At 35.4% G+C, this 12,600-nt stretch overlaps 1 protein-coding gene across 8 annotated transcripts in view; it reads left to right on the plus strand.

Moving 5' to 3' along the window:
• The window catches only part of NAV2 (neuron navigator 2), a 436,581-nt gene that overhangs the window by 152,650 nt on the left and 271,331 nt on the right, over window positions 1-12,600 (plus strand). The gene's annotated exons all lie outside the window — the stretch shown is intronic.

Raw genomic sequence — 12,600 nt, forward strand, 5'->3', positions numbered from 1 at the left:
CATCTGAAGAGAGGAAGAAGCAGAGAATCTTCAGCAACACTGTGATCTGAGGCAGGGTTTTTCCTTTTTTTTTTAAATTTTCCTCTTTTTTTTTTTTTGAGGCAATTGTGCTTAAGTGATTTGTCAGACAGCTAGTACATTTCTGAGACTGGATTAAAGCCCAGATCCTGCCAACTTCAGGACCAATGCCCTACCTACTGCACCACCTAGCTGCCCCTAGGATTTTTCTTAAAGAAAAAGAAAACTTCTGTTTTGGCATGATAAAAAATATTCTCTTTTTCTCTCTGCCCTTGATGGTTGGGGAGTGCTGATTAGCCAGGGTCCACGTGGTTAAGATTATGAACAGTCTTTCTTAACTGTTGATCAGTCTTTTGGATAGCTCTCCCTCAACAGATATTCAACACATAAATTATTTTAACATTCAGATGGCTGTTATCTGCATGGGAAACCTCTTGCTCATAATTAGTCTAATGATGGCCTCGAAGAGAAGTTATTACTATCTTAGAATAAGGAGGTTTTGGGAGAGGAGGCAAAGGAATGGGTGGGTAACCCTAGACAGAAAAGGTAAAATCATCATTGAACTTAGTCGTTAAGAAATTACAAGAGATTATGATGTATTTTAGAGAAAACTTTTAACACATAAGTGGGGGGAACATGATAATAGACTATGCCTAAAGATAAGTGTGTTCCATTATGTTTACTGCTAGGAGCCTTACATCTCTGACATTACTAAGCACAAGGAGAGTCAAAAAGGTCAGAGAAGGTGTTGTCAATTAAAAAAATTAACTACCATGAATTACAAGACATATTCTTGCATTTTGCATTCTGACAAGCTCAGAGATCATATATAATTTCTTCCACTCATGAAAAATTTTTAGAACATCTTATGGGGGGGTATGGAACTAATGAATGGCTACCAAAAAAAATGCTAGTTGTGAAAAAACCAGCATAACTTCATTAAAAGCAAGTCATGGAAACAAAAACCTTTTGGAGATAGAAGAGATTAGAGATCATTTAATGGATTGTTTGGTTTTTATATTACTTGAATCGAGATTAAATTTGCTTCTGAAAAATTGTAACATTTCCCCTTGTTCCAACTTTGAGTGTTGAGCAACAGTCTATTTCTTTTTCCATTAAATATCCTTTAAGGTTCAAGAAGAAATTATGTCCTATCTCTCCCCAATGTTTTCTTCTTCCTTGTTGTTGCTTTTTAGCTGATACTCTTAAAGCATGATTTTGAGGCACTTCATCATTCTAATAGGTCTCCCCTTAAACTTTCTTCACCTTTTCTGCATCCTTCTGAAAATTTGTATGAAGAACTAAATATAATATTCCTGATGCTCCCTAAGATGGATTTAGCAAAGTCTGTTACTTCATTATGGAAGTTATGGCTTATTACAGAGCCCAGGATATCATTAGATTTCTTGGCTGCTATAACATACATAGATTTAAACATAGATTTAAATTGAGCTTGCAGTCCATTATGATTCTCATCCCTTCTTTTTATCAGATGAGCTGCTGCCAGGTCTTGGCAGACCAATCTTGTGGGGTTTTTTTTAAATAGACTTACTAGTTGGGCAGATCAGGAAGTGCAAAAGATATTCTTTATCTCTTTTAATATAGTATTTTCGATACACACACACACTCATAGTGTGACCCTGGGCAAGTCCCTTAATCTTGTTTGCTTCAATTTCCTTATCTTTAAAATGAACTAGAGAAGACCTAAGTGGGGTCATGAAGAATTGGACATAACTGAAAACTGCACAATTACAAAAACTACAGATGAGGAAATGTGAGGGAATAAAACTAGTTGAATTGAAACATGGTTGAACAGTCAATGATGAATGATATTTAATGATTAAATGTTAATTTGAAGATGGTCTATTATAGAATGCTCCTGGTTATCTGTTTGACCCTTTAATGTTTTTTTATCAATGATTTGAATAAAAGCATGACCAGCATTATGGCTCCAATTAAGACAAAATTTTGTAAAGATAAACATAAAATCTTACACTTGGGTTCAAAAAAATTAAAATCCTAAGTACAGGATAGAGGAGCTTCATCTGGATAGTAGTTTAGCTGAAAAAGATATGCATTTATGAGGATTACAACCCAAATATAAGTTGTCACTGTGATAACAGTAATCAAAATACTAACTTGATGGCATTAAGAGGCCTAGTGAATAAGTCTTGGTACATGATAGTACTAACGAAGTCTCACATGGTAGAGTACATTCAATTTTATTTGTTGTTGTTGCTGAAGTAGATTTACAAATCCTTCACATGTAGATGTTATAATAAAGACTCCTTTTGGGCATGAATTACTTCACTCTTTTAATTTGTATCTGCAGTGCCTAATAGTAATGCTTGTACAAAGTAGGTGCTTCTTAAATATATATTGATTGACTTCCATTTTTGGAGTGATAAAGCTCAACTGAAGCATTATTGGGGTGATAAAAGACCTCAAGAGTATTCAGTAGGAAGATTCTTTAAAGGTTAAATGTTTAACCTAAAGAAGAAAAGATAGCTACCCTCAAACATTGGAAGATCATCATGTGGACTTGGGGATTAGTCTTGTTTGGCTTCATGCCTCAGAAGGCAGAACCAGAATTAGTGGGATAGCATTGTAGAAATTGTTGTAGACTAGATGTAAGAAAAAACTTCCTAGCAATTAGATCCATCCAAAAGTGTAATGGAATGCCTCTGAGAGTGAAGGAATTCCCACTTATTGGAAGTCTTATGTAGGAAGACCATTTATCAGAAAAGTTGCAAAAATTTTTTTAGGTGTCAAGTAAGGGATAGTCTACGTGGCCTCCGAGATCCCACTTACCTCTTTCCTTTCTGCAATCCTGGATGTTTGCCCATTCCTTAGCCCCAAGAGACAGAAGTGTGAGCAATGTGTTGAAATTGAAAAGAAGCAGCTTTTGGCTGGACATGAAGAAAAACCTCCTGATTCTTAGAACTTTCCCAAAGTGGGATAAGATAAACTGGGAGGTGCTGGATTCCCCATCACAGAATGTCTTCAATTGAAAAACCACATGTTGGGGATTTTTTAAAAGGGAGTCCTTCTCTAGCTTGGTTGGCTAAGCGACCTCTAAAGACTGCCATTTTGGACATTTTGTGAAGTCTTGGCTTGTTCAAGATCATAGAGCTAGTAAGTAATGGTTAGAAATTAAATTCTCTCATTCTCTCTGTATGCCTCTTTCTGTCTGTCTCTCTCTGTCTTTTTTTCTCTCTCTAAACAGATAAATAAAAGATAATTTATATTTATATGTGAGTATATATTAGTATTCATGGGTAAAGAAAAGATAATTTATATGTGTGGCCAGGAAATAGATTGCCTTGTACTCTAAATTCTAATCTATTAGGAGTTGAGAAGCAAAGTGACATAGAAGGAACCCTAAATTAAGTCAGAAGACCTGAGGTCAAATTCGAGTACTTCTGTTTTCCAAGTCTGAATCTGGATAAGACATAGAGCCTGTTTTTTTCCCTCTATAAAATAAGGGAATTGGATGATATGGCCCTTGAGCTTCTTTCCATCTCTAAATCTAGGTTCTTAGCAAGTTTTTTTTATACTATATTGTGGCCTTTGGGAAAAGAATCCTCATAGTTGTTAGATAGGGGATGGGGGTGTAATGCATACTTTTTTTCCTTTCATTTCTAACTATCTCCATAGAGGTAAGAGAAGAGTTACAGAACTTTGTGGGATTTTTAAATGTATTTTTTTCATTTTGAGAAGTAATGATGTGGTGCAGTAGATAGAACACCACACCTGGAGTCAGAAAGACTCCTTTTCCTGAATTTAAAACTAGTTGTGTGGCCCTGGGCAATCTGGGTGACCCTGTTACCTCAATTTCCTCATCTGTAAAATAAGCTGGAGCAGGAAACAGCAAACTAATCCAGTATCTTTGCCAAGAAAACTACAATGGGGGTCATCAAGTATTGGACTTGACTGAACAACAACAACAAAAATGTTTTTATTCTGCTTAGATGGTTTAATTTTGTTTAGGGACTTGGATGCTTGTTCTCCTAATCCGCATTTGAGATGAAACAAACAGATCAGCTTCAGAGACTCCTAAAAATATACACACCTCCACCCTTTTCCAGTGACTAAACCTGCCAGGGTGATAAGTGTGTTTACATCTTTTCTTAGTAAATATTTCAAATGACTTGAGGTCATGTGTCAACTTGTCTTTTAGGGCACCTAGCCATTGTTCCAGGACCCAACTAACATAGCTCAGGGAGTATCCACAAAATGAGATGGACCATGAGGCCAGATGGATTCCAATTTTTAGACGAACATGTGGTTGATTCTATGCTGTGGTGGCAGAAGCATTGGCTTTGGAATCAAGGGTCTGGGTTTAAATCTCTCTCTCTAATATTACCCTTATGACTGACCCTTTGGGAAAAATTAACTCCCTGACTTCCTCACATAAAATGAAGGGGCTGAATTCTGTGGCTTTTAGAGCTATTATCATTTGACTTTTCTCTCTGAAGCAGACCATCAAAGGACAGAGAAATAATAGGGGGTGCACACACACACACACACACACACACACACACACACACACACATTGTGGTCCATTTGTGTGGTTTTAAGCTTTTGGATCATTCTATTTTATACCTACTGTGTTCCTTTGAACTGCCAATCTGGCAACTTCTCAAAAAAAAAAAAAGGAAATGAGGCTAATCTGAAGTGGGTAGTCAGTCCTTCATGATTCCACCCTGGCTTTCTAAGATCTATACCAGTTTGAACATTTATCTTCTATAGGATACATATAGATTACAACTAATCATCAAGGTGGGGGAGAAAACAAAAGAAATTAGACTGCAGTGAAGCATACATAAGAGAAATAGTAAATAATGTAGTCGAAAGTACCTTTCATCTAGAGTACCTGGGCTCATAGCTCTTCATTTTAGTAGTTGTATCATTTTGGGCAAGTGTTTGAGTTTTTCTGTTCTTCATTTTTTTTTTAATTTAGAAAATCTCTTAAGATCTTTTGAAGGTCTATATCTAATACCCTAACAGCCTATGATCTACTAAATTGGTCTGCTGCTAACTAGTTGTATGACTTTGGAAAGCACTTCCCATGCCTTCTGTTTCTTCAGATGAGGAGTGTTGGGGGGTAGTACAGGTTAAGCAATTTAAAGTCTAAGAAGCAGATTTCAAATCCCAGCTCTTCCACTTATTGGCAACCATTGTGCTGCTGGGCTGTCATTTGAACTTCTCTAGGCCTCGGCTTGTCTGTAAAATGAGGTAACTGGATTACATAATTTCTGAGGTTTCTTCCAATTCTAAATCATTTATCTTCTAACTAGATCTTAGAAATCTCCTCTGGATCTAAAATTATTTGATTCTAGAAATCATGGTCAGAAAGACATGGTGGTCTGACATTTTTATATTGTTTATGGCATTGATTGACAATCTTTATGACATTGACAAATATAGTCTGAAAATGTAAGAAGAATTGAACACATAATTTTGGCTACCACATATGAGACAAGTCAAGTCATAATTTCCCTTATCTCTTGCTTCTCTGTTCTACAAAAATTCCATCACTAATGATTTTTCTGATGTAGAGAACTTTATCTGTAATTTGTAGTCCTAGAAAGTCTATTTAGAGAATTAACTATCTTCCCTTCTTTCTTACTTACAGCAACTGAAAGTATTATCTCTGTCCTCTCTTTCCAGAATATTTGGTCTGAATTTCCCCTTTGCTCTGGTTAGTTTTCACTTTTTAAAATAAATTTATCTCTTCATGTTGACTACACTCTCTACTTCAAGTAGAATGTAAGTTATTTGAAGGTGGAGGTATTTCTTTTGTTCTATCTCTTGTTTTCCCATCCCCTAGCAAAGTACCCGAAAAATAGGGGTTTCTTAATAGTGACTTGTTCAATGAATCAATGAATCAAAGAATTACGTTCCAATTCCCTAACAAAACTCTGAACATTATATGTTGGGCAAATGAAGCCCAAAGTCACCCACCTCTATGTTAGTCTCCAACCAGTATCTAGCCAATGACCAAACATCTGGTGATGTCTTCCTGAATTTAGCCAGTCAGGTTCTCCAATGTTAGTGACTCAGTCTATAACTGATCCATTTTCAAAATCTTCCAAGTGTAAAGAAAATGTTAGAACTTTTTGTACTTGAAAAATCCAAGATGGGGGGGGCAAGCCCCAAATGAGACATTAAAATGGAACACTTTATTTCTCAAAGAATGCTTGCCTCCTAGTTATAAAATTCTATTCATTGTGAGTAGGGATTTGTTCATTCTTTATACTTGAATGCCTAGCATTTAGTATAGTGTCTGATGCTTTTAAAATATTATTGATTGATTGATTCTCTTCCCCCTATTATCTTCTATTTTATAAAAGGAGAAAACAAAAGGGGGGGGGAAACCAGGGGTAAGATCCCAAAGCAACAAGAAGATATAAGGTTATATAATTATGAATACATATAATTAGAAATGTCAGCTCTAAAGAGTAGATCAATAGAATAGAAAGGACATATTTTTTAGAATGGTAAAACTGAAAGGCATCTTTAGAGATTGTTTGTTTTATAGTTGAGAAAACTTGGACCCAGAAGGACAAATAACTTGCTTTATATAGAATTAGCAGATCAAGGAATCAACAAAATATAGGATCATGCATCTAGAACTGAAAGGAACCCTGACTTATCTAGTATAATCCCTTTATTTTTCAAGAAACACAGGCTTGGAGACATGAAATGATATGTCCAAGGTTAATCAGATTGATTGACAATTAATCAACAAGCATTTATATGTGTTTAATGTGTACCAGAAACAAGGCTGAATGCTAGGTATAAGGGGGGGAAAAAAACCTCAAAAACCTCAAAACAATCCCCAACGTGCAGGAGCTTACATTCCAATGAAAGGGAAAACTTATAAATTAACAGCAAAGAAAGAAGATAACTATAGAGATGAAGGCTCACATAAGTAAAGGGGTCAGGAAAGTCTGGCATTTTAGCTAATTCTTGAACCAAAATGAGGGATAACAAGAGGTAGAGGTGAGAAGGGAGGGATGACCAATCTGAACAAAAACAAAGCAGAAATGAGAGAACAGAACCTGAATTTGAACCCAGATTCTGATACTCATTGTAGTCAATTGACTTCAAAAACCACAAATTGGCATTATCTTTGTTTTATTATATTTTATTTAATTATTAAACATTTCCTATTTACATTTTAATCTGTTTACAGTTGTATTTATACAAGGTTGAGCCCTACAGTCTAACCCTGAGTATGTCCTTTTTCATTCATTAACTTCTTTGTCACTGATTTGAACCAAAGGCTAACAGTACCGATCTAAGATTACTAATAGTAATTTTAATTTGCATTGATTAGGCACTTTTAATACTTATAAAACATTAGCGAATATTAACTCAACATCTCCTCATATGAACCATAATAACAATTATAATAATAATGATGAGGATGATGAAGATAACTAACATTGATATAGGATTTATTATCTGCCAGGCACTGTGCTAAAGGCTTTATGATTATTATCTCATTTGATTTTTTAAACCCTCGAGCAAGTGTTATTTTTCTCATTATGCAGATAAGGAGACTAAAGCAGACAGATAAAATGATTTACCCAGGGTCACACAGCTAATACATATCTCAGTTGGAATTTGAATCCAACAGTTCAATACTCTATCAACTGCTCCCTACCTGCTTATCCACTTCCTCCTTCTGATCATTTGGTTCTTCCCAATGGAGAAGGAAGCAAAGTTTTGGAAATTGGAGCTCTGCCTTCCTCCCTTGTCCTGAATATTCTTTCCTGTGTCCTTTGGGTTCAAGGCTAGAAATTAGAGCATTATGTGAACAGTCCTCATAGCTGAGGTCTCAACTTTCATGGTATTTGTTCATCTCTACTGGAACATTCAGCAAGAAGTCACTGCCTTTCCAGAAAATTCACAATAACATATCCCTAATGGATGAAGACTGGGAAGGGGAAAGTTGGACAGTATAACATTCAGGTGACTAAACAATTAATACTCAAGGAGGAAATTTAATCCTATGTCTTGTCTCTTTTCTCATCTTCCCACTCCCTTCTCCCATTCCCAATCTCTGGCACCTTTAAGAGAGTTGGAGTAAAGGAAGCTGCAACAGGAAGTAATCCAGACTGTCTTAATCAGCAAATCACATCAGGGCTTCAGTAAATGGCAAACTGCCACTCCATTCTCTAATGGATAAGTGAGCAAGAAGAGGGTCCTGTTGTAAACACATGGCCTGTTTTTGAAAGAAATTCATTCATTTCTTTATCCCCATCACCACCCCCACCCTACTCCCCTATATCTTGGGAGAAGATGCAAATTGTTCTTCAGGCATGGTTCCCTGCTCACTAGGACTGGGAATGAGTTTCCTTACCATTTATCTACCTTTAGGGAGGGAAAAGCCTTCTGTGGCTTGTTTTCCTTTCCTCCCCTCCCCTCCCCTCCCTGCCTCTACTAGGTTGGAACCAAAAGGAATTTGACCTCCCCTTTTCCTAAGAGCCCCATTCCTGGTCTGTTCTTCCTATTGGGTGGCCCAGCCCCAATGGGTTAGCTTTTCAAGGTCAAGTGCAAGACCCATCTATCAGATGTCTGGTTTTAACTGAGAGGGAATTGCAGAAGGAACAAAAATCATTTGCTTTCATGTGCCTCTGTCTGTTAACAGATATTTTATTCCTGTTCTGTTTCTTGTTAAGAGCAGCTTGAGGGAGATGGGGATTTATCATCTGAAAATAAATCCATTATACTGTGAGATTTTCCCCTTTTTTTCTTGTTTTCCTTCTCCTTATTTCCCTTTTAGAAATATCAAAAAAAAGACCAATTTTAGACCATTTACTAAGAAAAAGTTGGGTGTTCCCTGAAAACAAAGTATTCCTTCAACAGCTTCCAGTACAAACTGTGTGGGACTTGAGTTTAGGTTTACCTTAGATGCTTGCTACCTCTCTGAACTTGATTAGCCCATTTTACCTCCATGGGTCTCAGTTTCTTCATTTGTAAAAAGAATGGATTAGCCTAGATGGCTTCTGAGTTTTTCTCTAGCTCCAGACCTATGTTTCTATGATTTAAAATGAGGAAGAACAGTTCATAGGTGAGTTTTGGACAAGAATAGGGCAAGAATAATTGGCATTGGACTTCTGGTTCCAATATGGTGGAGTGAGGAAGGAACTCTGGGAAGTCCTCCCAAATTCTCTCCAAACACCTATAAAACTATCTTAGAATTTATCTAAAGCTAAGAAATGGTTTACTTGCCCTGTAGGAAAGGTCTGCCTGTTTAGGGTGGGAGGAGAGCAAGGTCCAAGAGTAGTAGCAGCTGTAGGTGTGCAGCAAGAGTCCAAGCTTAGGACAATCCACCAGCAAGGCCCCCATTCTCTTGCAAACTAGCAGTCCTCTAGGTAAATGGGAAGTGTTACCTCCCATCAAGACCCCACCCTGAGGTGATGATCACACCCACAACACAAGCCAGATATGAGGCCTTGACTCCTGGCTGAACAGTAGTGAAGCTCCATCCCAGAAGCTTGCCAACAATGAGAGCCTACCTCTGGGACTACCAGCAAAGAGACCTTATTTTAATAGCAACCTAGCAGCAAGGTTCCACACCTGGAGCAAGTCAGCAGCTAAACTTCATGCTCAGGGGAGGCCAATATAGAACCTTCACCCCCCTCCTCCCCCCACCCCAGTATAAGCCAGAAGGGGAAACCTATACTCCAGATAAAATGAGTTTCTAAATCTTAAATCTCAGTGAAAGCCAATAGTAAGAATCACAGCCTGGTACAAAAATCCTTGAACAGTGTAAGAGCAGAGACCATGTCATATTAAAACACCAAATCACAAAAAAAAGGTAGAAAAGAAGAACCAAAACAAAAAAGAGACTAACTATAAAAAACTACTGTGGTGATGGGGAGGATCAAGGCATAAACTTAGAAGAAGACAATAGTGAAGGCTTCAAGTGAAACCTCAAAGAAAAATGTAATTTGGTCTCAGGGACAGAAAGAATTCCTAGAAGAACAAAAAAAGGACTTTAAAAATAGCAAATTAGAGAACTAGAAGAAAAATTGGGAAACAAAATTAAAGTAATGCAAGAAAATAATGAAAAGCATCAATAGCATTGGAAAAAATATACAAAAATTTACCAAGGAAAACAACTCCCTAAAAAATAGAATTGACCAAATGGAAAAGTACAAAAGCTCACTTAAGAAAATAATTCCTTAAAAATTAGAATTGAACTAATGGAAACTAACAACTCTTTGAGATATTGATATACAATAAAACAATATCAAAAAAGGGAAAAAATGTGAAATTTCTAGCTAGAAAAACAACTGACCTAGAAAACAGATCTCGGAAAGTATGTATAATTAATGGATTACTCAAAGGTTATTATCAAAAGAAGAAAAGTTATCAAAGAAAACTGTCCTGACATATTAGAATCTGAAGGGAAAACAAATGGAAAAATTTCAACAATCTCCTCTTGAAATAGATCCCAAAATAAAAACTCCCAGGATCATCTGAGTCAAATTCCAGAGCTCACAGATCAAGAAGAAAGTACTTCAAGCTGCTAAAAAGAAACAGTTAAAATATAATGTAGCTACAGTCAGGATTGCACAGAATTTGGCAACCTCCACATTAAAGAACCAGGAGATTTGGAATAAGCTATATGAGAAGGCAAAGGGGTTAGGATTACAACCAAGAATCACCTACCTAGCAAAGTGAATATAATCTTTTTTTTTGGGGGGGGGAATTTAATAAAATAGAGGATCTTCAAGCATTTCTAATTAAAGACCAGATTTGAATAAAGAATTTGACCTCCAAATAAATACAAGATTCAAGGAAAACATAAGGTTAAAAAAAACAAGAAAGAGAAAATATAAAAAAATTCAATGAGGTTAAACTGCTTATATTTTATGTGGTAATATAATATTTGTAATCTTTAATGACTATTAATATATGATCAATTGCTATATATGTAGACAGAGGTTGTGTATATAAGGTGACTTTGATGAAATAATACCCCCCAAAAGAAAATAAAGCAATGAGAAAGAAAGTTGTACTAGAAGAAGAAGGAAGGGAAGATTGAATAGCATAAATTATCTCACATAATAGAGCCATGAAAGAGCTATTATAATAATGGTTTAGATGGTGGAGGCAGGGGAGGTGAGTAGCTAAAAGGAAATGACATGCACACTCAGTTGTATGTAGAACTCTATTTTCCCTATAAAAAGGGATGGGGAAAATAGAACAAAGGGGACTGATAAAAGAAAGGGTATATTGGAGAAGGCAGTGATCAGAAGTAAAACACTTGTGAGGAAGGAAAGATGGAGTAATACAGGTATAAACAATCAAAAAATAGCATGAAGGGAAATATGGAGTTTTTTATCATAACTATAAATGTGAATGAGATGAATTTACCCATAGAATAGAAGTACATAGCAGAATGGATTAAAAACCAGAATCTTACAGTATATTGTTTATAGGAAACATATTTGAAGCGAAGAGATACACAAAGGGTAAAGTAGAGCTAGAGTAGATTCAATTATGCTTCAGCTAAAGTAAACAAAGCAAGGCTAGTAATCATGAACTCAGACAAAGCAAAAACAAAAATACATCTAATTAAAAGATATAAAGAAGGAAATTATATCTTGCTGAAAGGTACCATAGACAATTGAATTCATATCAATACCAAACATATGTGCACCACATGGAATAGATTCTAAATTTTGAGGAAAAAATTCACAGAAGAAAATAGTTAATAAAATGATATTAGTGAGGGATCTCAATTCCCCCCTCTCAGAACTAGATAAATCCAATAAAAAAATAAATTAAAAAGAAACTCAGGAAGTGAATAAAATTCTGGAAAAGTTAGATGTAATAAGTGTCTGGAAAGAATTGAAAGGAATACACCTTTTCCTCAGTATATATGACACACACATAAACATAAAAACTTCACAACAACATGCTGAAAAGCAGAAATATTCATTGCATCCTTTTCAGGTCATAATATGATAAAAATTATATTCAATAGGACAATCAAATGAGAAATTAAAAATTAATTGGAAATAAACTAATCCTCAAAAAGTAGATCTAAGAACAAATTATAGAAATAATAATTTCATTAAAATGACAAAAATGAGCCAACTTATCAAAATTTATCAGATGCAGCAAAATGGTACTTAGGGAAAACTATGTATCTATAATTCCTTACATCTATAAAATACAGAAAAAGCAGAGAAATGATTGGGCATGTAGTTGAAAACTTGGAAAAAACAAATTAAAATCCCAAATTAAACACAAAATTGGAAATCCTGAAAATAGGGGAGATTAATAAAATTGAAAGTAAAAACCATTGAATTAATAAATAAAAACTAGAAGCTGGTTTTATTAGAAAAACCTTAATAAAATTGGTTAATTTGATTTTAAAAAGGAAAGAAGAAACCTTAATTACTAGTCTCACAAATGAAAGGGGTAAATTCACCAATGAAGAAGAAATTAAGGCAATTGTTAGGTGGTATTTTTTTGAATTATATGACACTAAATTTAGCAATTTAAATGAAACGGATGAATATCTACAAAATATAAGTTACCCTGATTAAC

The sequence above is a fragment of the Macrotis lagotis genome, chromosome 3, assembly GCF_037893015.1.
Source record: "Macrotis lagotis isolate mMagLag1 chromosome 3, bilby.v1.9.chrom.fasta, whole genome shotgun sequence".
NCBI classification, from domain to species: domain Eukaryota; kingdom Metazoa; phylum Chordata; class Mammalia; order Peramelemorphia; family Peramelidae; genus Macrotis; species Macrotis lagotis.